Source organism: Pan troglodytes, chromosome 4, assembly GCF_028858775.2.
Source record: "Pan troglodytes isolate AG18354 chromosome 4, NHGRI_mPanTro3-v2.0_pri, whole genome shotgun sequence".
Classification (NCBI taxonomy): domain Eukaryota; kingdom Metazoa; phylum Chordata; class Mammalia; order Primates; family Hominidae; genus Pan; species Pan troglodytes.
The window spans coordinates 70,833,215-70,856,235 of record NC_072402.2 but is presented as its reverse complement, the minus strand read 5'-3'; the positions used below and the strand labels follow the sequence as shown (position 1 = coordinate 70,856,235).

Sequence of the window (23,021 nt, the reverse complement as noted above, 5' to 3'; positions counted from 1 at the left end):
TTATCAAGGGCAGTCCCATGATTTTGTTCTCTAAAATATTTTTAATAGAAAAAAAATTTTATGCCAATCCATTTGCCAATAGTTACATTGTTCCTATGCTATTTGTTTCTAGAAAATATATATTAATGATGGCAAAAGGTCAGGGCTTTTTATGTGTTTTGTCTTGTTTTGATGTAAGAGAATGTAAAAACACAAAGTCTTAGCTCATTTGTTAAATGATGCCATAATTAATGAAGACTATTCTTAAATTCTGAAAAATATGGTAGTGCTATCTTTAGACTTCCAGAAGGTGGTACTATTGCTACATACAAGAAGACAGAATGTATGACCTGAAAAACAGTTATTTTAACTTTTATATATATATTTTAATCAAATTTGACTTTCAGTAGCATTTTCTAAAGTGTATTCTAAAGTATAGGGACTTCCTTGAATACTAAATCAAAACATTAATCCTTAGTGACTTAAAGTTAAGACAGGTTACACAGGACTTCTTAGAACCTTTAATATCCTGATATAAAATATAAATCAAAGAAGATTTAGTGTGAGGCATTTCTCATAATTATTTTACCCTGAAATTCCCTTTTCACAGAATATATTTAAGGATTTGTTTTTAATGGAATGAACTTAGGGAAATCTTTTTAGAGGAATTCAAACCCAGTAGAATACGTCATGACAATCCACAGAAGGGGAGAATTTTTTTTGCAAATGATATCAGTAATAAGATAATTGTATCTAACTATATCAAGAACTACTATATACCAAAAATAAAACACAAATAATCCAATTAAAAATGGACAAATAATCTGAACAGACATTTCTTCAAAGAAGATATACAAATGGCCAGTAAGCACATAGAAAGATTCAACATCATAGTCATTAAACAAAGCAAATCAAAACCACAACAAGATACCATTTTACACCCACTGGAATGACTATAATAAACAGAAGATAATAACACATGTTAGCGAAGATGTGCTGCTGGAAGTGTAATTGACGCAGTCACTTTGAAGAACAATTTAGCAGTTCCTCAAAATGTTAAACATAGGGTTACCATATGACCCAGCAATTCCACTCCTAGCTATATACCTAAGAGAAATGAAAACATATATGCATATAAAAATTTGTATATGAATGTTCATAGCAGCATTATTCATAATAGCTAAAAAAGAAACAACCCAAATGTCCATCATCTGATAAATGTATAAATACAACTATTGTATATTTATTCACTGGAATATTATTTGGCAAGAAAAAAGACTACTGACATATGCTACAACATGGACGAGTCTTGAAAACATTATGCTAAGAAGCCAGTCACAAAGGACCACATACTGTTTAGTTTTACATAGGAAATGTCCAGTATAGGCAAGTTTATAGAAACAGGAAGTAGATCATTGGCTGCCTAGGGTGTGGATGGGTGGTAATAAGATATTCTATATATGTACATATATATATATATATATAATTATACTTTAAATTCTGGGATACATGTAGAGAACATGCAGGTTTGTTACATAGGTATACATGTGCCATGGTGTTTTGCTGAACCTATCAACCCATCATCTACATCAGATATTTCTTCTAATGCTATCCCTCCCCTACCTCCGACCCCCTTACAGGCCCCAGTGTGTCATGTTCCCCTCCCTGTGTCCATACGTTCTCATTGTTCAACTCCCATTGATAAGTGAGAACATGTGGTGTCTGGTTTTCTGTTCCTGTGTTAGTTTACTGAGAATGATGGTTTCCAGCTTCATCCATGTCCCTCAAAGGACATGACCTCATCCTTTTTTATGGCTGCATAGTATTCCATGGTATATATGTGCCTCATTTTCTTTATCCAGTCTATCATTAGTAAGCATTTGGGTTGGTTCCAAGTCTTTGCTATTGTGAATAGTGCCACAATAAACATACGTGTGCAAGTGTCTTTATAGTAGAATGACTCATATATTATTAAATTAGAAATCAATCTAATTATTTACTAAAAAAGGTGGAAAGTAGTCATTAGTAATAAGTTGATAGATTGTAACTGTGTAGACTAGTATTTTTCTTTGTTTTCTTGATCTTTGAATTAGAGTGAAGTATTAAGTACCTAATTGTTAGTGATATTTCTATTTCTTATTGTGCTTTCTGTAGCTTATGCTTTATAAAGATACTGTACTATTTGGTGAATATGTATTTAAAATTATCTTCCTCTTTCAAGTTGCAAGTTCCTTCCTTATGATTTCTACATAGCAATACTAATTGTGTCTTTTGAGACAACATAGAGTAAATCACATTTCTCTTCTATGTTCTAACAAAAGCTGATTCCAAGCCATATAATCTTTTCTTTGGAAGAATTATCCGTAAATCCTTTAACCATTACTCATATGATGAAGCTTTGGGTTGCATCTTTCTCCACGTGATCACTGTTTTTATCAAAGATGCTAACTCATCAGGTACATTGTTTTCCATAATGTATTTACCTGCATAATCTAAGGACATTATTGCCGTTGGAATAGGTTAACAATAGCAATTAAAAAGTTCACTCTTAGAACAATTACTTTTCTTTGTCTCAATATAATGGCTTACATAAAAACATAAGAAAAATTGAAGATGGAACAAAACATATTTTTATATTTTGCTTTCAACAAAGGATAATCATCTGTTGGCTTATCCACAAACAGTGAGTATTTTTTCCGACTGGAAAAACAGCTAATGTAGCTAAATGTTTCTAATCAAATGTAATAAATAATTGTAGAATAGCTTGAATGAATATGAGTACTTATAACTCTCTTAATTTGAAGTCTAGTGCTGCAAAATAAATGCTAATAGAGCAAAATAGTACTTCTTTGCTTGTCCTCATTTATGTGGCAATAACAGGGTTATGCCATTTTATGTAATGAAAGCAAACCCTAAGGTGGCTAAAAACCTTCAACACTGGGCACAATATACTAAGGGGGTTTAAGTGGGAAGATGATAGGAGAATGTGGGGAAATTGGGCAAGGCAATAGAAGTTGAGAAGATAAAGTGAATATAAGGTTGATAAGAATTTTTCTTCTAACTTTGGTGGTGGCTATTGGTATAAAACAAAAGTGGGACTTAATGAAGCTAAATGATGCATTTTTCCTTATGTGACTTTCCCCACCCTCACTTCCATATGATCTCATATTTTTATTGAAGAGCAAATAAACCAACCTGTAGCTTTGGGTACAGAAAGATATATAAACTTAAGCCCAGACAATAAAGTGAAAAGTTTAAAAGTCTATTAATTTACTAGTTTGAAGCCATGGGAACATTCAGTGACAAAAGTATATAAGTATCACTACTGCTTCCTTCACAAATGGGGTAATAATATAGAAACTCCTTTATATTTGTGCATAATTTTCTAGTTTACCCATTCCTCATATTATCTTATTAAATCTTCAGAGCAACTGTATACACAACATGTGACTTGTCCATAGACACACAAGTAGTGGCAGAGCCAGTGCTCAAACTCATGTATTCTATTGCCACTGGAACACAACACGTTAGAAAAATACAATTTAATACATCATTAGCTTCAATACTGAAATACTTCTAGACCTCAGACTTGTGGTTTTGTAGTAGCAAGGCAAGGCTAATTAAATATTTAAGTATGTGCAACACACACACTCTTACATATACGCCATTCACACATACACATATGTGTATATATATGCACATGTCCATACCTATGCACACACAAACTGAATAAGTATTTCTTAACTATGTTGCTCTTACTAAAATGTAAGCTTCGAGAGGGTAAGGGTGTTAGTTTTTTTATTCATTGCCGTATCTCCAACACCTGAAGGAATTACTGGTACATAATAGGTGGTCAAGAAACATTTTTGAAATAAAAGTACCAGTGAGGTGTTAATAATTATGGTTATTTTGCAAATGATGTTTATGTATATTTTCTGTATTATTTAAGAATAATCTTTCTTAGACAAAACTAAACAGAGAGAATAAGCACATAGTTAGACAGACAGGCATAGATAAAGCCAGTGGTACATATGTGTGCTGAACAAATATAGGAATGGATGAAAGAAGCAAGTAGGCACTCAACATTCATGAGGCATAAAATATTCAAGACAGTTATGATATTCTTAAATAGGTTATTCATTGTTGACATTCATTCTGACCCCATGTGTCTTTGGCTGAAGCTGTTTGGGAGGTTATTAGCAAGCTACTGGCTCATAATACTTGCTCCTACATGGAACACAGTCTGCATGTGTTGGCTCCAGGTATCTTCCATCTGCTTAGTCCTCTTTCTCACCTTCAACCCTAGTCTTTGTAACCACACTGTAAGCAGGAAGGGTTGATGTGTCAGAGAGTGAAATCAAGCGAGAGTAAGAGAACAAATGAACATTATGTAACACAGAACATGTATCATGGTACCCTTATCCTGCTTGAACTCTAGACTAGGTATATTAAACTCCCTCGTTTCTTTCCTCTTGTTTCTTGCAGTATTTTATTTTTTAATTGATTTAACGAACTGCAATTATCTTCTGTTCTAATGACCTCTGGGAGAGCCTACTTTGTATACGGAATACTTACAGACTACCATATATCAAGTTATTTCCTACCACTGTGATGATTTATTTTAAATAAGTTGGAGAATGATTAAGTTTAATTTTATAATAAAGTCACTTTATTTTACTGGCCTGTCAATTGGAATTATATCTGGCAAGCCTAGATAATGCAGATGCCTTGTCTTACATGTCACATTTCAGGTGTCAAAGCTGAAGAAAAGTTTAAAATCTCTGAATAAGTAAACTAGCATTCTGGATTCAAGGTTATTAAATTCTAATCTGAAACATTTACTGACAGACCAGTTGGCCCTTCAAAGTGTTGAGGTTAATTACAGAATATGGCTAAAAAGAAAATAAAGCATAGAATTTCAGAGTTGTAACATTCTATCAGGTTCTTCAATATAAAAGTCAAATATTTTTCAGTTCCTACAATTTTTTTTTCGAATACTACAGAGGAAGAAATGCCTAAATTTACCCAAATAGTCTTCTCATTTGAATAAAAAATATTTAAGGAAATATTTAAATCTTACGTTATTATTTTTACTTTGAAAGTAAATGGCAAACTTGAAATATTTTAAAGAGTAAAAACTTTATGAGATGCTACTATTAACATTTGTTGTTTAATGTAAGTGATAGAAACAATAACAATTCTATTAGGAATGTTATGCAATTCTCCTTTTTCTACTTCATTGTTATGCAATTTGAAATATGAATTTTCAATTAAGTTGCTTTGCCATCAGACCTGTATAACCATTCTCCTCAAAGCAGCACCCCTGACTGTAGCACTGAATCATATAATCATAATGCATCATCTACAGCTGGCCAATCCCTCCATTCTGAATTTATAGTAAAATAACTTACAGCTATTTGAACACCAGCTAGTGGTCTGGCTTCAAATTTGCAATCAGAAATGTTTGTAAATTACTCGTGTTGCATTTTGTTACATATTTTTTCAGTGTGCTTTTCAGGAAAACAGGATATTACTTTTTATTTAAATCTCTTCATAATTATTGATTGTGACGTATAGGTTTGGCTGAAGTGAAGGGGGTATATCAAAAAGGGAGATGTCAGAAATTAATTACAGTTGTTAACTAAGTTGCTAACATTTTCTGCTGAAAGATAAAACATAGACACTAACTTAATATGAAACTGATAGATAATGTGTGTGTCTGTTTCTTCACTTCTAGAGGAATTCTAGAGAAAGTAGGTAAAGCTACGGTACTTAGAAAAACTATAATTCAAAAATTTCCAAAATATTTGGCATCTAAAAGAGTTTTTAGTTGCTCTATGACACTCCCTCTCCAGAGTAGAAGGTGATCACAGGGAATGCAGGAATGTCTGGTCCTAAAGGAAAGTAGTGTCAGAGAAGAATTTTACAAAGGGCTAAAGAAAGTAGGTGAATGGATAAGTACATGTGTACAGTCAATGTTCTTTCACACATCTCTAAGCTTCTGCTTATAGTTTTGCCTATTCACAAAATTCATACCTTTTATTTATATTATATTCTAAATTCAATATATCATATAGAATCTGGAAAGATATTGGAACTGGCCTAAAGGGAAACATCAGGATTTCAATCATTATGTACAGGTTACATAGATTTAGTATATTTAAAAAAGAATGATACAAAGATTTCTGTTTCCAGTGAAGATGAAGGGTAAATTTGGAGGGAGCAGATTTACCTTACACATAAACAACAAAAAAATGAACAATATTTATGAAACGATTTTCAAGACTTCAAACATCAAGTAATAAAAGGTAGTGATTCCTTAAGAGATGTGAAACATGTGATGAGACCTATGAATACCCTAGAGTTTCTAGGTCATAGCAAAAGGAGATAAAACACAGACAAAGCCTGGCAGTCACTCTAAAGTTGAGAAGATAAAACTGGGGATCTGACGAGGCCACAGGAGTTAAAGTTCATAGGGCAGAGTAGACAGAGTATTACAAAAGAGAGTGCTGCCTAGCGAGTGAGCCAGTTCCAGAAATCTTCAGAGTCTCCCTTGCATTCTCAGCTGACTGCTGATCAGTGCATGAGTAGGAGAAAACTACCCAAGGATGAAGAAAGAACCACCAGAAAGAATGAAAGGAAATAATACCTGGGGCTTACACACGGCGCCAACCAGCATGGGAAATTTCATAATTCATGTTGAAAGTTCTCAGAAGTGGTTGGCCTCGGTAATAGAAAAATCAACTCTAGACTCAATACTGCTCTGCTTCTTCCTAGTGACACCTACAAGGAAGACCAGAATGGATTAAAGTTTTTCTAATTAACTTAGCATCCCAGATCAAAGTTTAAGAATATTTATAGGATTACAAAAATATTAAGATCTAACAAGATAAAATTCATAGTGTCATCCATTCAGTTAAAAATCACTGTCATACAAAGAAAGATTATAATCTATAAGCAGGAGAAAACCTATCAATAATAAAAACCAATCCAGATGTAATACAGAAGATATAATTATTAGACAAGGACTATAACTATACACCCTATGTTCAAGAAGCTGGAGTAAGGATTGGACACATTAAATAGAAACATAGAAGACAGCAAAAAGGCCCAAATTGGGCTTCTGGACATATAAATTACAATGCTTGAAATGAAAAACACACTGGATGTGATTAATGACAGATTAGAGGTTGTAGAAATAAATGATAGTTGAACTTGAAGATGCAACAAATATATTTTATATCCAAATGAAACACAGAGAGAAATTGACTGAAAACATTAAAGAGCATTAGTGAGTTTGAAATTTCTTATAATGCAGGTCTGCTGGAGATGAAGTAAATTCTTTCAGTTTTCATCTGCTTCCAAAATGCCTTTATTTTGACTTCATTTTTATAGATTTTTTTTTGGTTGGATATAGATTTACAGACTAACAGTTTTTCCCCCAGCAATTTAAAGATGATATTTCATTGTTCTGTTTCTTACAATTTTTTTTCTGATAAGAAGTCAGCTGTCATTATTTTTCCTTGTATGGAATATTTTTTTTTCTTTCTTCTTCTTCTTCTTTTTTTTTTTTTTAAAGATGGTATTTTGCTCTGTCACCCAGGCTGGAGTGCAGTGGCGAGATCTCAGCCCATTGCAACTTCCACCTCTCTGGTCCAAGTGATTCTCCTGCCTCAGCCTCCCAAGTAGCTGGGATTACAGGCACACACCACTGCAAATGGCTAATTTTTGTATTTTAGTAGAGACTGGGTTTCACCATGTTGGCCAGGCTGGTCTCGAACTCCTGACCTTAGGTGATCCACCTGCCTCAGCCTCCCAAAGTGCTGGGATTACAGGCTTAAGCCCCTGCGCCTGGCCTTTTTTTCTTTGATTTCAATATTTTCTAATGATTTCTATATTGTAGGGCTCTCACCATGATGGAGTGAGGTGTGGTTTTCTTTGTATTTACTATTACTAGATTTCATTCAACTTCTAAGATCTGTGGTTGATGTCTTTCATCAGTTTTGGAAAATTGCCATCCATTATTTCTTTCAATATTTATTCTGGTCTATTCTATCTTCTTGTTCTGGGACTCCAACTATACATATGATAACTTATTTGATAATCTATAACAGTTTGGATGTCCTTATTCTTTTCCTTTATAGTTTTTTCTCTTTGTGTTTTAGTCTGAATAATTTATGTTTTCTACAAATTCACTGATTCCTTCCTCTGATTATTAGCATGCTGAATAATTATAATTATTTAATTATGATTATATTATACTTATATAATACGATTTCTATAATTATATAATTATATTATATTATAATTATATTAACTATATTAATAACAATAATTATAATAATCCTTGCTCTGATTATTAGTACGCTGAATATTTAGCATAATGAATCCATCAACATAATTATGTATCTATTATTTCATCTTTCATTTCTAGGATCTTCATCTGGTTCTTTTTCATAGGTTTCAATTCTATGATAAAATTCCCTATGTGTACACCTTTTCCACGAGATCCTTTAATATATTTATCATATTTTAAAGTCTCTCTTTGATAATTTTAACACTTGGGCCATCTTTGGATTGAGATTTGTTGACTTTTTCCTCTCTTGACAATGTATCACATTTTCTTCTTTCTTCCATACCTCATATTTTATATTGGAAATTTGATATTGTATATAATAGAACAATACACTGAAGCAAATACATTTACACTCAGAAAAAGGCACATCATTTCTTTTTCAGACAACTAATGTGGAGATATGAGTTAATCTAGTCCATAATTTAGTTGGGTCTGGGCTTGTTTCTTTTTAAAATTTTATGTACTTTTAAATCGATGAGTAAAATTATATATGCTTATGGGGCACAATAAGATGTTTTAATATATATATGCATTGTAGAATGGCTAAATCAAGCTATTTAACATATACGTTATCTCACATACTTATTTTTTATGTTAAGAATTCTCAAATCTAGTCTGTTAACAAATTTTTTTTTTTTTTTTTTTTTTTTTTTTGAGACGGAGTCTCGCTCTGTCACCCAGGCTGGAGTGCAGTGGCGCAATCTCAGCTCACTGCAAGCTCCGCCTCCCGGGTTCACGCCATTCTCCTGCCTCAGCCTCCTGAGTAGCTGGGACTACAGGCGCCCGCCACCACACCTGGCTAATTTTTTTGTACTTTTAGTAGAGACAGGGTTTCACCGTGTTAGCCAGGATGGTCTCGATCTCCTGACCTCGTGATCGCCCACCTTGTCCTCCCAAAGTGCTGGGATTATAGGCGTGAGCCGCCCTGCCAGCCAGCAATTTTTAGGTATACAATAAGTTGTTATTAATTGTAGTAAACATGAGTACAATAGAGCTCTTGAATTCATTCCTCTTGTCTAACCGAAATTTTGTGTCCTATGACCAACATCTCCCCAATCTCACCATCCCCCTTCTTCTGGTAACCACCATTTAACTCTGTTTTTATAAATTTGGCTTTTTTACATTCCACATGTAAGTGAGATCATGCAGTATTTGTCTTTCTGCATTTGGCTTATTTCACTTAATATAATGTACTCCAGGTTCATCCATGTTATCACAAATAACAAGATTTCCTTCTTTTCAAAGAATGGAACAGTATTCCATTGTATATACACATAGAATTTTTTTAAATTCGTTTATCTGTTGATGGACTTAGGATGATTTCACATTTTGGCTGTTGTAAATAATGCTGCGACAAATAAGGGAGTGCAAATATCTCTTTGACATACTGATTTCATATCCTTTGGATACAGATCCAGTAGCAGGATTGCTGGATCATATGGTAGTTCTATTTTTATATTTTTAAGGAAATGCCATACCGGTTTTCATAATGACTGTACTAATTTACATTCCAACCAACAACATACAAAAGTTCTTTTCTCTGCATCCTCACCTACATTTGTTATCTTTTTTCTTCTTGATAGTAGCCATTCTAACAGATGTGAGGTGATCTCTCACTGTAGTTCTATTTGCATTTCTCTGATTAGTGGTGTTGAGCGTTTTTTATACACCCATTAGCCATCTGTATATCTTCTTTTGAGAAATGTCAGTTCAAGTTTTTTGCTCAGTTTCAAGTCAGGTTATTTGTTTTCTTACTATTGAATTGTTTGAGTTTCTTATATCTTTTGGGTATTAACTCCTTATGAGATCTATGGTGTTCAGATATTTTCTCCCATCCCATAGGTTGTCTCTTTACTCTGTTGACTTTTTTTCTTTGTTTTGTGAAAGTTTTTCACTTTGGTAGAATTCTATTTATCTTCTTGTTGCCTGTGCTTTTAGGGCCGTATTTTAAAAAGTCCTTGCCTAGATAAATGCCATGGAGCTTTCCCTCCATTTTTTTCTAGTAGTGTTATAGTTTTTGGTATTATATTTGTCTTTAATCCATTTTAGATCAATTTTTGCATGTGCTTTGAGATGATGGTCTATTTTCATTTTTCTGCATGTGAAAATTCAGTCTTTATTGAAGAAACTCTTCCCTATTGTGAGTTCTTGACATCTTTGCCAAAAATTGACAATAAATTTGCGGATTTATTCCTGGACTCTCTATTCTGCTTCATTGGTCAAGGTGTCTATTTTTATGCCAGTACCATGCTGTTTTAATTACTATAATTCTCTAGTAGATTTTGAAATAAGGTAGTGTGATGCCTCCTGCTTTGTTCTTTTTGCTCAATATTGCTTTGGCTATTCAGTCTTTTGTGGTTTCATATAAATTTTAGGATTTTTTTTTCTATTTCTATGAAAAATGTCATTGGAATTTGTATAGGGATTTTTTTGAATGTGTAGATCTCTTTGGGTAGAATGGGCATTTTAAAAACATTAATTCTTCCAATCCATTAACATGGGATATCTTTTTATTTATTTGTGCATTGTTCAATTTTCTTCATTAGCGTATTATAGTTTTCTGTGTACAGATCTTTCACCTTCTTAGGTGAATATATCCCTAAGTATTTTATTTATTTGGTGGCTATAATTAATGGAATTGTTTTCTTGATTTTTTTATTTACAGCTTTTTGTTAACGTATAGAAATACTACTGATTTCTGTATGTTGATTTTGTATTCTGCAACTTTATTGAATTTATTAGTTTTAACAGTTTTTTTTTGGCAGAGTCCTTAGGGTTTTCTATATATAATGTAATCTATGAACAGAAATAATTTAACTTTTTTCTTTCTGATTTGGATGCCTTTATTTTTCTTTTGTCTAGCTTGCTCTGTCTATAAATTCCAGTACTATATTGAACAGAAATGTCAATAATGAACATTCTTGTCTTACTTCTGATCTTAGAGGAAAAACTTTCAACTTTTCACCATTGAGTACGATATTAGCTGTGGGCTTCTCATATATGGTCTTTATTGTGTTGAGGTACATTTCTTCTATATATCTCATTTGTTGGGAGTTTTATGATGAAAGGATGTTGAATTTTGTTTGTGCCTTTTCTGCACTAATTGAGATGATTATATGGTTTTTGTCCTTTATTCTGTTAATGTATTATATCACATTTATTGTTTGATCATGGTGAATTATTCTGGTGTTGATGTTCTCTATTGCATTTTTCATTTCATTCATTGTGATATTCAGCTCCAGAATTTCTGTTTGTTTTTGTTTACAATTTTAATCTCTTTGATAAATTTTTTATTTTGGTCTTTTTTTAAATTTTATTGTATTATTTCTCTGTATTTTCTTGAAGTTTATGGAATTTCCTTAAAATAATAATTTTGAATTATTTATTAGGCAAATTTGAATATTTACATTTGGAGTTCATATATCTTCATTGGGGTAGTTACTGAAAAATTGTGTTCTTTTGATGGTGTTATGTCTCCTTGGTTGTTTTGTTTCTTCTTGCCTTCTATTGATGTCTGCAGATTTGGTGGAGTATTCTCCTCTTCCTTACTTTACATGCTAATTTTTCTGTGGAAAGATCTCTCCCTATAGGGAGGTCAGAGGCCGTTTCTGCGTGGGGTGCAGTGATTTGTCACCAATGGGGTCAAAGCTGTGTATTCACCTCAACATCCCTGTCTGCTGAGGTCAATGTTGATGAAGGTTACAGGCATCTTCAGTGGCCAATGGTGTGGATATCCATAGTGGCAGTGAAAGTCATTGCAGTGTTTGATGGTGATGGCTGCTAAGGTCCTCCCAATCTTTTTTTCTCTCACTGGGGAAGTTGTGGCTGAAGAGATTCCTCTTCACACTGGGTCTACTTTGCAGTCCCACTCAAGTTGGCAGTGGCACTGGTGTCTGATCATGGTGCTCATGGAGTAGTCACGAAGTTGAGGCCTAACGCATGAGCATGCCTGGAGGGACTATGGTTCTGGAATCCAGAATGATAATGGCACAGGTGTCTAGGGCTCAGGGACCCCTGCTCCCCTGTCAGTAACAGCATGTGACGTGCAGGTGCTTGTGCAGAAGCCACAGAGTTAAGCATGGGAGCACAGGCTTATGCAGAGTTAAAGTGGCTCTGAAGTCAAGGTAGAGACAAGATCTCTATGGTATCTAAGTCAGTACCTGGAATGAAACTATGTGCAGAAAGAGTTTGGCTCTGGGTCCCAGAGTGCTAACTAGTTCAATATGGCTTATGGGCAGGGCACTTGTATGGTTGGGAGAGGTGTCAGCTTCTTGGGTGGTGGAGAAGTGTGCAGACACATCTCCTTTTCTGGCGTTCCTGGACAAGAACAGCTGTTTGTTGCCTTGGTGGCAAAAGTAGCCAGTGTCCCCTATGGAGCGGACTGCTAGGAAACTCAATGGTTCCTGCCATGCAACTGATAGCAACAGCCTTTGTCTTTCTTCTTTGTTCCTTGCTCTCTCCTGGCATCTCAAGTATGCTAATTTCACCAGCAATCTTTTCTATGTGCATATTCCCAGTATTTTTGCTCCACTCTGTTGCCACAGACTCTTTAGTGGGCCTTTCAGACTTCTCTGGGATATTTTGGTTTGTGGCTAGCTGTCTGTATTTGTTTATTTGTAGGTGAATGAAGGCTGGTACCTCCTACTCTGCCATTTTGATTATGTTTTGATATATGCATATGAAAGTTTCTTTAGACTTATTTTACCACAGGCTGCAAATAATTTGGGAATGGGATCTGTGCCTTCGTTTTAGCTAGATTTGGGACCTGAGCATCTGAAGAATTTGTTTCCATTTTTTTGTTTTGCTTTCAGTCTTTCTCAGTCCCTGCTTGTCTGCATCTCAGAGGGATTCTTATTAGCTATCCTGCCTTAGCTTCCACCAAAATCAACCAATGCATCAGTGGGGTCCCTGAGTGCCTAGAGAATTTTGTTCAGGTTTTTGTGTTGCCTGAAGACTCCAGCAATCCCCCTACACTTGCATGTCAGAGGAGAGTTTATCTTAGCTTTCCTGCTCTTCTCTTAGCCACAGGTCATCACTGTCTTTTACTCAGTGTAAAGCCCAGAGGGTTTATCTTCGTTCTTATGCCTTGCCCTTAGATTTCATGAGGTCCTGCACACTGTGTGTCAGTGCGGCAAGTCTCTTCCAGTATTCCTGACCCTCTTCCACCAAAGGTAAGTGCCTCCTACCTTGTACTCGGTGTGAAGTTCAAACACTTGAAAGTTTCTCTTAGCATTCCTACCCCGGCCCAATATTTCTCATGAGTACTCTGTGAATGCCTCTGAAAAGTGTTGGCAAGTGGCATACTCTCTGTTCTGGGGACTCCAAATCATCATGCCATCCCACACTTGGTCAATAAAAATTCCTTAAACGTTCATCAGTTTTCTCATTTCCCATTTATCTGACAGCTTTCTCCCTTTTCCACGGATTCACCAAAAATGACAGAAACTGTTAGATTTCTTCACTCCAAAGAGAGGTGTGTAACTTTTTGGATTTTAAGTCATTAGGTTTTATCCCTCATTCTTAGCACTCTGATAAATTTTTTTCAAACCATGACTTTACGTATTATCTGGCTGGTTACTGTTGTTAGGTTGGGAATGACATTTTCTTGTGACTTTTTACATTCTAAGCAGAAGGTAATACCTGATAGTTTACATATAAATGATCATTTTTCTCTTTCAACATATATACACACACATATATAATATATATACTATATATACACACACTACACATAATATATATGCTATATATGTTGATTAAAAATGTTTTTGAAATTATTCTTTTAGAATATATTGGCGGTATTAATCTTTTTTTAAATATCTTCGGTGGTAGGAAATCTTTCACTAATTCCAAAATTACATCTGCTCTAAAATAAGAGTGACATTCAAAACCGTTTGTAAATAATGGTGGTGATTAATTATGTTTTTTGTACAGTTGACTCTTGAACAACGTGAGGGTTAGGGCTGATCCCCCACATTGTCAAACATCTTTCCGAAAACTTAGCTACTAATAACCTACTTTGACCAGAAGTCTTACTGATAATGTAAACAGTCAATTAACATATATTTTGTATATGTATTTTGTCTTGTATTCTTACAATTAAAAAACTAGAGAAAATAAAATGTTATCAAGAAAATCACAAGAAAGGGAAAATATATTTACTATCCATTAAGTGGAAGTGAATCATCATAAAATTCTTCATCTTCATTGTCTTCATATTGAGTAGGCCAAGGAGGAGCAGGAAGAGGAAGGGTTGGTCTTGATGTCTTGGGGTAGCAGAGATGGAATAAAATCCATGTATAAGTGGACCTGTGCAGTTTAAACCTACATGGTTCACAGGTCAACTGTAATGAAATAATTGGAATTTTTTTTTTAAAGGCTAGTCAACTGAAGCAGTGGGTGTGGAAAAAGAACAAATAAATCTGCAACTGGTTGTGATCGGTTAGTTATACACACCATTGCACTCAGACCAGTCAGGATGATTTTTTATGCTTCTTCTAGGTACCTTTTGAAGGCAATATTACACAAGCAATTCAAAATTGATTTTGAGTGATGGCAGCATCATTGAAATAAGGAAATTCCTCTGATGTTGACTCTTTAATTATGAGTAGTAAACAAAAGCAAATATCTAGAAAGATGTAATTTTCAAATATATTTTCATTGCTCATGTATCCAGCCTTGAACATTTGTTGTTAAAATTACTTTAAAATATTTCAGATTTTAGTCTTTCTTGTACTCTGAATAATCCAATGCCAATTGATAATATATGGTTTGCCATTTTATTGCTTTCTTTGTAAATGCAAAAAGAGATTGATTTTTTTTACTTTACTTGAAAGTATATCATAGGCATCTTCACCTTATTAACAACTTAGAGTGATTTCTCTTTTTTTCATACCACAGCAGACAGATGTGTTTTAATAAAAAAAAAACCTTTAATCAGAAAGTCTGATTAAATTCAATATTAACTCAAACTCTTAAAAATATTTTGGAAAAGTCAACAGGATACATCACAGAAAAGCAGGCAGCTGCTGAAAATTCTTTGGTGGAAAAGTAACTTGCATACTTATCCAAGCCACAAAATGATTTTCAAGCCAAGTGTTTTTTTTTTTTCAAAAATAGATTTTAAGATACATCAAAGATGATGAGCATTTTTTCATGTGTCTGTTGGCTGCATAAATGTCTTCTTTTGAGAAGTGTCTGTTCATATCCTTTGCCCACTTGTTGATGGGGTTGTTTTTTTTTTCTTGTAAATTTGTTGGAGTTCATTGTAGGTTCTGGATATTAGCCCTTTGTCAGATGAGTAGATTGCAAAAATTTTCTCCCATTCTGTAGGTTGCCTGTGCACTCTGATGGTAGTTTCTTTTGCTGTGCAGAAGCTCTTTAGTTTAACTAGATCCCATTTGTCAATTTTGGCTTTTGTTGCCATTGCTTTTGGTGTTTTAGACATGAAGTCCTTGCCCATGCCTATGTCCTGAATGGTATTGCCTAGGTTTTCTTCTAGGGTTTTTATGGTTTTAGGTCTAACATTTAAGTCTTTTATCCATCCTGAATTAATTTTTGTATAAGGTGTAAGGAAGGGATCCAGTTTCAGCTTTCTACATATGGCTAGCCAGTTTTCCCAGCACCATTTATGAAATAGGGAATCCTTTCCCCATTTCTTGTTTTTCTCAGGTTTGTCAAAGATCAGATGGTTGTAGACATGCAGCATTATTTCTGAGGGCTCTGTTCTGTTCCATTGATCTATATCTCTGTTTTGGTACCAGTACCATGCTGTTTTTGTTACTGTAGCCTTGCAGTATAGTTTGAAGTCAGGTAGCATGATGCCTCCAGCTTTGTTCTTTTGGCTTAGGATTTACTTGGCAATGTGGGCTCTTTTTTGGTTCCATATGAACTTTAAAGTATTTTTTTCCAGTTCTGTGAAGAAAGTCATTGGTAGCTTGATGGGGATGGCATTGAATCTATAAATTACCTCGGGCAGTATGGCCACTTTAACTATATTGATTCTTCCTACCCATGAGCACGGAATGTTCTTCCATTTGTTTGTATCTTCTTTTATTTCATGAAAAAATGCTCATCATCACTGGACATCAGAGAAATGCAAATCAAAACCACAATGAGATACCATCTCACACCAGTTAGACTGGCGATCATTAAAAAGTCAGTAAACAACAGATACTGGAGAGGATGTGGAGAAATAGGAATAATTTTACACTGTTGGTGGGACTGTAAACTAGTTCAACCATTGTGGAAGTCAGTGTGGCGATTCCTCAGGGATCTAGAATTAGAAATACCATTACTGGGTATACACCCAAAGGATTATAAATCGTGCTGCTATAAAGACACATGAACACGTATGTTTATTGTGGCACTATTCACAATAGCAAAGACTTGGAACCAACCCAAATGTCCAACCATGATAGACTGGACTAAGAAAATGTGGGACACACACCATGGAATACTATGCAGCCATTAAAAATGATGAGTTCGTGTCCTTTGTAGGGACATGGATGAAGCTGGAAACCATCACTCTCAGCAAACTATCACAAGGACAAAAAACCAAACACTGCATATTCTCGCTCATAGGTGGGAATTGAACAATGAGAACACATGGACACAGGAAGGGGAACATCACACACCAGGGCCTGTTGTGGGGTGGGGGCAGGGGGGAGGATAGCATTTGGAGATATACCTAATGTTAAATGATGAGTTACTGGGTGCAGCACACCAACATGGCACATATATACATATGTAACTAACCTGCACGTTGTGCACACGTACCCTAAAACTTAAAGTATAATAAAAAATAAAAATAATCCTACTTATAATTAAAAAAAGTTACACCAAAGAAACTATACAGATATTCCCTAACAATACAAAACTTTAACAATGAAGTTAAACTGTATAGCAAAAGCCAAGTATGACAATACACATGAATAATTTATAAAATAAGCCTTTAAATCCTAGAAAACTAAAGTGGGCAGATCTTACTAAGGGGTAACATACATAAAATGAGGACTAAAAGCAAGGAACAATCCTTAACACTTTCCCAATGACTGACTAAACCTCAAAAAGACAACTTAGGAAAATGATTAACATGTAGTTTTTATTTTTTTCCTAGCCGGTTCAGTTCTACTTAGACAGACCTGGTTACCAATCGATACGTATATAGATTATTTTTTTCTTTCTACTCAGTTACTACCATTTTTTTCTTTTTCATCTTTTCCCTAATTTTTCCTCTGGTTTGACGAGTTGAACTCAAAAGGTTTGGTACCTAAAATGATTATCAATGCTTATAGGAATAGCACTAGAGAAGTGCAATCCTAGAAAAGGCAAATTTTTAACAGAGGTGGCTTGACAAAGTTAAGCATTCATTCTCAATATGACAATGTCTCCCACGTTAGTCACAAGGTTAATGGCTGCTCTTGGGTAGATCCCTTGACCCTGCATGATACTGTAATGCTTCCTGGTGAGGTACTGCAGAGCTATGTCACACACACCCATGAAAGCTTTCAATAAATGCAAAGCATCGTTTTAAACCATTTCAGTGGAAAAAATAAAAAAAAATCACATTTCTCTCGGCTTGCTTTGTTTCTTGAGCTGGCTTGAAGTGCTTTTGGTGATATAGAAGACACAAGAGTTAGTTAGTGGCTACTCCAAGCTCTTTAGACTTCAGCACTTTCCGTTCTTCAAGCCTTAGCACTTTTTTTTGCAGCAATTATGGTATTCTTCATTAGCATTGCCACTGTCATAGGGCCAACACCTCCAGAAACTGGAGTGATATAACTGGCTTTTTGCCTAACTCCTTTAAAATCCACATTTCCAACCAACTTAGGTTTAGCAGTTACAGGATCTTGAACTGTATCTATTCCCACATCAATGCTATTGCTTCTTCCTTGGTCATATTTGCTGTGATCAGATTTGGAACACCTGCAACAGATATTACAATATCTGCAAGAATTGTATTTCCTCAACTGCTCTTTGGGGGTATATCAATGAGATATTATAACAGTGGCATCACCTCCGTGACGTTCATGCACCCCATCTGTGTGCAGTGACATTGCAATAGGCATTACAACATTTTTTGACCTTCCAGCCACAACCACATTCTTCCCTAGGGTTGGAATGCCAGTTTGCTTAATTATTTCCCACACACTGCATGGAGTAGCTGGTATACGGAATACTGGTCCAGATACATTCGCCCTACATTAATTACATGAAAGCCATCAACATCCTTATCTGGAAAAACAGAATTGCAGATCTTTCTCTCATCAATGTGCTCTGGAAGAGGCAGGTGGAGAAGGAGGCCATCTACATTACCATCATTATTCAATTTATTGATTAAATTCAACAATTCTTCCTCTGAAATTGAAGCTGGTTTCACAATTATCTCACTGTTGATTCCCACATCTGCAGCTGCCCTGGTTTTGTTGAGGATATGGCAGTGACTTGCAGGAGTTTTGCTGACCAGAGCCACGCTCAGGCATGGCCCTTTGTTGCCAGAGGCCACCTACTCCTCCACCTCCTGCCGCACTTCCTGCTTGATCCACTGGGCCAGTTTCCTGACAACAGCTTCATTTAGTTGGCAATGGGTTCTTCCCAAGAACCCCACTGCTTCATCCAAAGCTGACAGACCAAGAGTGAGTATCTGACTGCAAAGGCAACAATTTTTAGGTTGGCCAGCTGTTCAGTTGGTGCAAAAGCTTAGCTCATAAGAGCAGTGAGAGTTGTCGGAACCAGTAAGAGCTCGTCCGAGGGAGTTCAAAGGAACTGCCGCGAGGTGGAAAGGGCGAGGACAGAGGCGGCAGCTCTGAGCGGGCTGGATCAGCCGGCGGCCAACGCTGTCATGAGGGAAGTCGCAGCCATAGCCCGCGCCGGTGCCCGCGCTGGGCTGACAGTGATTTTAAATAAAGTTTTGTTGAAGGAAGATAGATACGTTTCATTTATGGAAATGAAGGTGGAATTTTTTACAAAAATTAAGTTCCGCAGAAAAGTAGTATTAATGGGATTAGCTGTGACACAGTCTCCCAGCAGGGGGCAACACGTTGGGAATCAGAAGTAGCTGGGCAAATGCTTTTCAACTTTTTTGCCTTTGTGTCCCAGCCTTGTTAAAGTTCTGAAAAACATTCATTTTAAACTAAATTTCAACTAGTTATGAAATGATTAAACACCTTTTTTAAAAATATTCTGTCTTGGTGCCTAAGTATTCGATTTTTTTTCTGTTACATACCGAAATTTAAGAATACGTAATAATAATACATTACTGCAAAGTTATTACCCTCTATGTAAATTTTTTTTTAATTGTTGAAAATGATTTCTTTTGAATTTCATTGACATCCTCATGTTTTGAAAATTGCAGGCTTTGTTGCACAAACCCTCAGTTCATGGTATTCTTACATTTTATGATTTTATGAATGCCCATTCTGTTCCCATGGAAACTTTCAGTTTTTATCTTCTAGATATTTTTAAAGCGTGTTATTTACATTGAAGGTTTTCTTATCTATAAAGTTCCAATCCAACAAATGTATTGTTTTTCTAAGTGCAAGATCTTCTGCAAATGGTTTTGTCCCTGTCTTATTTTGGGTAACCTTCTTTTTATACTCTACAGTTGTCATATATTTGTTGACATACGGTCAGATAGAGCAGCCAAGGGTTGGTGCCCCTTAGCAGCATCCTGCAATCCTATCTCCTTTATTAATACCTAAGCATACTTTTTCCACTCACTTTTTCCTTTTCTTACTCTGAAACATATACATTTCCAGAACAGTTCATGAAAATATATTGTAGTTTAATGAGTGCTTATAAAACAAACACTTGTGTAACCTAAGTCAAAAAGTAAAACTGGCAGCATTCCAAAACACATATCCAGTCTATTCATGCCGTTCTCCCTAATTACAGTTCTATCCCTCCACCCTGGAGGTATCCCTATGTCTTAATCAATTTTGTGCTGATAGAACATCTCAGACTAGATAATTTAAAACGAACAGGAATGTATTGGTTCATGTTTCTGGAGGTAATCCATACTATAATATTTGGCTATATCATTTTCTTTTTAATATACTCTCCCATTATATGAATATTTCATAATTCATGCATGCTACTATAAGTGAACATTGAGGATGTTGACAGTTTTTCATTACTGTAAACAATGCTGCTACAAATGCATGTGTGTGGATGTATTTAGGATAAATGGTGAGTTGCACACCTTAACATTTTCCTGGTGAAACACCTCTTGGATTTTAAAATCCAAACTTCAGAATGTAGGTGTCTTTGCAATATATTACTTGCTGATGTCTTACACACACACAAAAATGTGCATTCATGCCTCCAAAGCTCAACACTACATTTTAAACAAAACAATGTGTGTGTGTTGTGAAAAAAAGGTGGGGATAAGAGTGAAATCTTGAGTTCTATTTTAAATAGCATTAAGTGTAAATGCTGTGAAAGGTATAGCTGAGAATCAATAAAGGCCATAGTACTGTGGTTACTGTATACAAAGCAACCATTTAATGAACATTTAAATCTTTTTACATCCAAACATGATTGGTTGTTATATATAGGCATTTTACTGTGAATTAGTTCTGTTTTAGAAAATTGGTTGAAGTTTTGAGTTGATATATAAAACATTATCATTTTTCTCATTTAAAATATTGAGAATTTGGTTCTCAATTAGCACTTATAGATGCCTAATTTACAGCAGTAGATATCTGGTTTTAAGTGGAGTATCCTGAAATTGAAAAATGCTAAACCTAAAATGGAAATGCTGGGTCATAGATTGTATATATCTTTACCTTGGCTAGATAATGGCAGATTGTTTTCCAAAGAGGTGGTACAAATATTCCCATCAGGTGTGTATGAGAATTCCATTTATTATATCTTCACCTGTTAACCAATTTTCCTAATATTTGAGAAAAAGTTCTGTATAACAGAAGAAAACCAGTTATAAAATATGCAAGAAATTATAGAAAATGTAATTTTACAGGCCCAAATGATATTATTAGATTAAGGGGAAAATATTAATTGGTGTCAAAACCATTAAGTAAATGATTGATGATAAACTGGTCATTGGTTAATTGTTAAAAAAAACCCTAATAGATTAGTTTTTAATCACAAGGAAAAAAGCTTATCTGTATAGTGGATGGGAAAAACAAAATAACTTAGTGTAAGAATTTATCAGTCATAGTGCCACCAATGATGGTTAACCAGATATTATGTGACATTGGGTATGATGCTACATGAAGTATACACCATCACTTTAATTGTTATTGGCAAAAATAATTTAAATTTATTAAGCTTCTAACATAATATACAATACAGAATATAGACTATAGACAGGAAATATAGGATATGGGCTAACAAGTTCAATAATAGTACGGCAAAGCAACTAGACAAATTCAGGAATATTCTACAGAATGTAATTGGCTTGGGATTTTTAAAAAGTTAGTATTATGAAAAAGAGATTGTAATCAATTATAAGAAATTTAACAAATATAAAACCAAATGCAAGATTGGATCCTACATTTGATATTTGAATGGACAAATAAACTGTATGTAATATTTTTTGGGTCAACTGGGGGAATTTTGAACATAGTCTCAGCAGTAGATGAGATAAAATGTACTGAAAGAGAAAGTTACTAAAAAAACAAAATCAGATTGAGGAATGGTATGTACAATAAAATTTTATATTGATGTAAAACTAGAGGTGTGTGTGTGTGTGTGTGTGTGTGTGTGTGTGTGTATGTGTATAAAGACCTGGAAAGGTAAACATTAAGGTGATGAGCATTGGTGGACACTGATGGTAATTAAATTGATTCAATTAAATTCAAAAATTTCCTATAGTGCACATGTGCTGCTTCTGTAACTATACTTTTTAAAAGTACAAACAAGATAATAAAAAATTAACCAATTTAACAGATTACTTTTTGTCAACTGATTACTTTTTAATGGAGTGTATTTCCTGCTAAGAATTAAGATATAAAAGAAAAATATTTTTGGCCTAATAATAATTCTATGCATGACTAGCATTTCATATGCTAGATAATCTTCCTGGAAATAATGATTGCCTTGATTGTTATTATAAAGACCACTCCATAGGGTCATAAATCATCTAGTGTCCTCATCTTCTTTCCTGATTATGTGCATTTTAGTATGAATCTTAAAATAGGTAAAATGTTTCTTTCTCTATTCTAGCATTTTATAGTTTTGGTTCTATCATTTTCTTCTCTGTTACATTATGTTTAGTTTATTAAAGGAAGAAATAGATTGATTAAAATAAATTACAAAGAATTTATGTACAGATGGCTGTCAATAATTGTGAATAGGTTCTTTACACTCTTACTTATTTCATTTTATAAATATGTATTTTCAAAAACATGCACATCTTCTTTCTACTCTCTTTTCAAAGCCTGGATCACAATTTCTCAGTTCTATACCCCAAAGTGATAAGAGCCTTTTATGACAAACCCACAGCTAACATCATACTAAACAGGCAAAATCTGGAAGCATTTCCCTTGAGAACATATACAAGACAAGGATGCCCACTCTCATCACTTCTATTCAACATAGTATGGAAGTCCTAGCCAGAGCAATCAGTCAAGAGAAAGAAATGAAAGGCATCCAAATAGGAAGAGAGGAGGTAAAATTATTTCCCTTTACAGAAGATATATAATTCTATACCTAAAAAACCCTA

General features: G+C 34.6%; 1 protein-coding gene and 1 pseudogene across 1 annotated transcript in view; one reads left to right on the top strand and one right to left on the bottom strand.

Annotated features, from left to right (window-relative positions):
* FBXO4 (F-box protein 4) overlaps nt 1–23,021 on the top strand; it is a 128,204-nt gene that overhangs the window by 36,548 nt on the left and 68,635 nt on the right. The gene's annotated exons all lie outside the window — the stretch shown is intronic.
* Nucleotides 17,973–19,198, bottom strand: LOC737258 (bifunctional methylenetetrahydrofolate dehydrogenase/cyclohydrolase, mitochondrial-like; annotated as a pseudogene).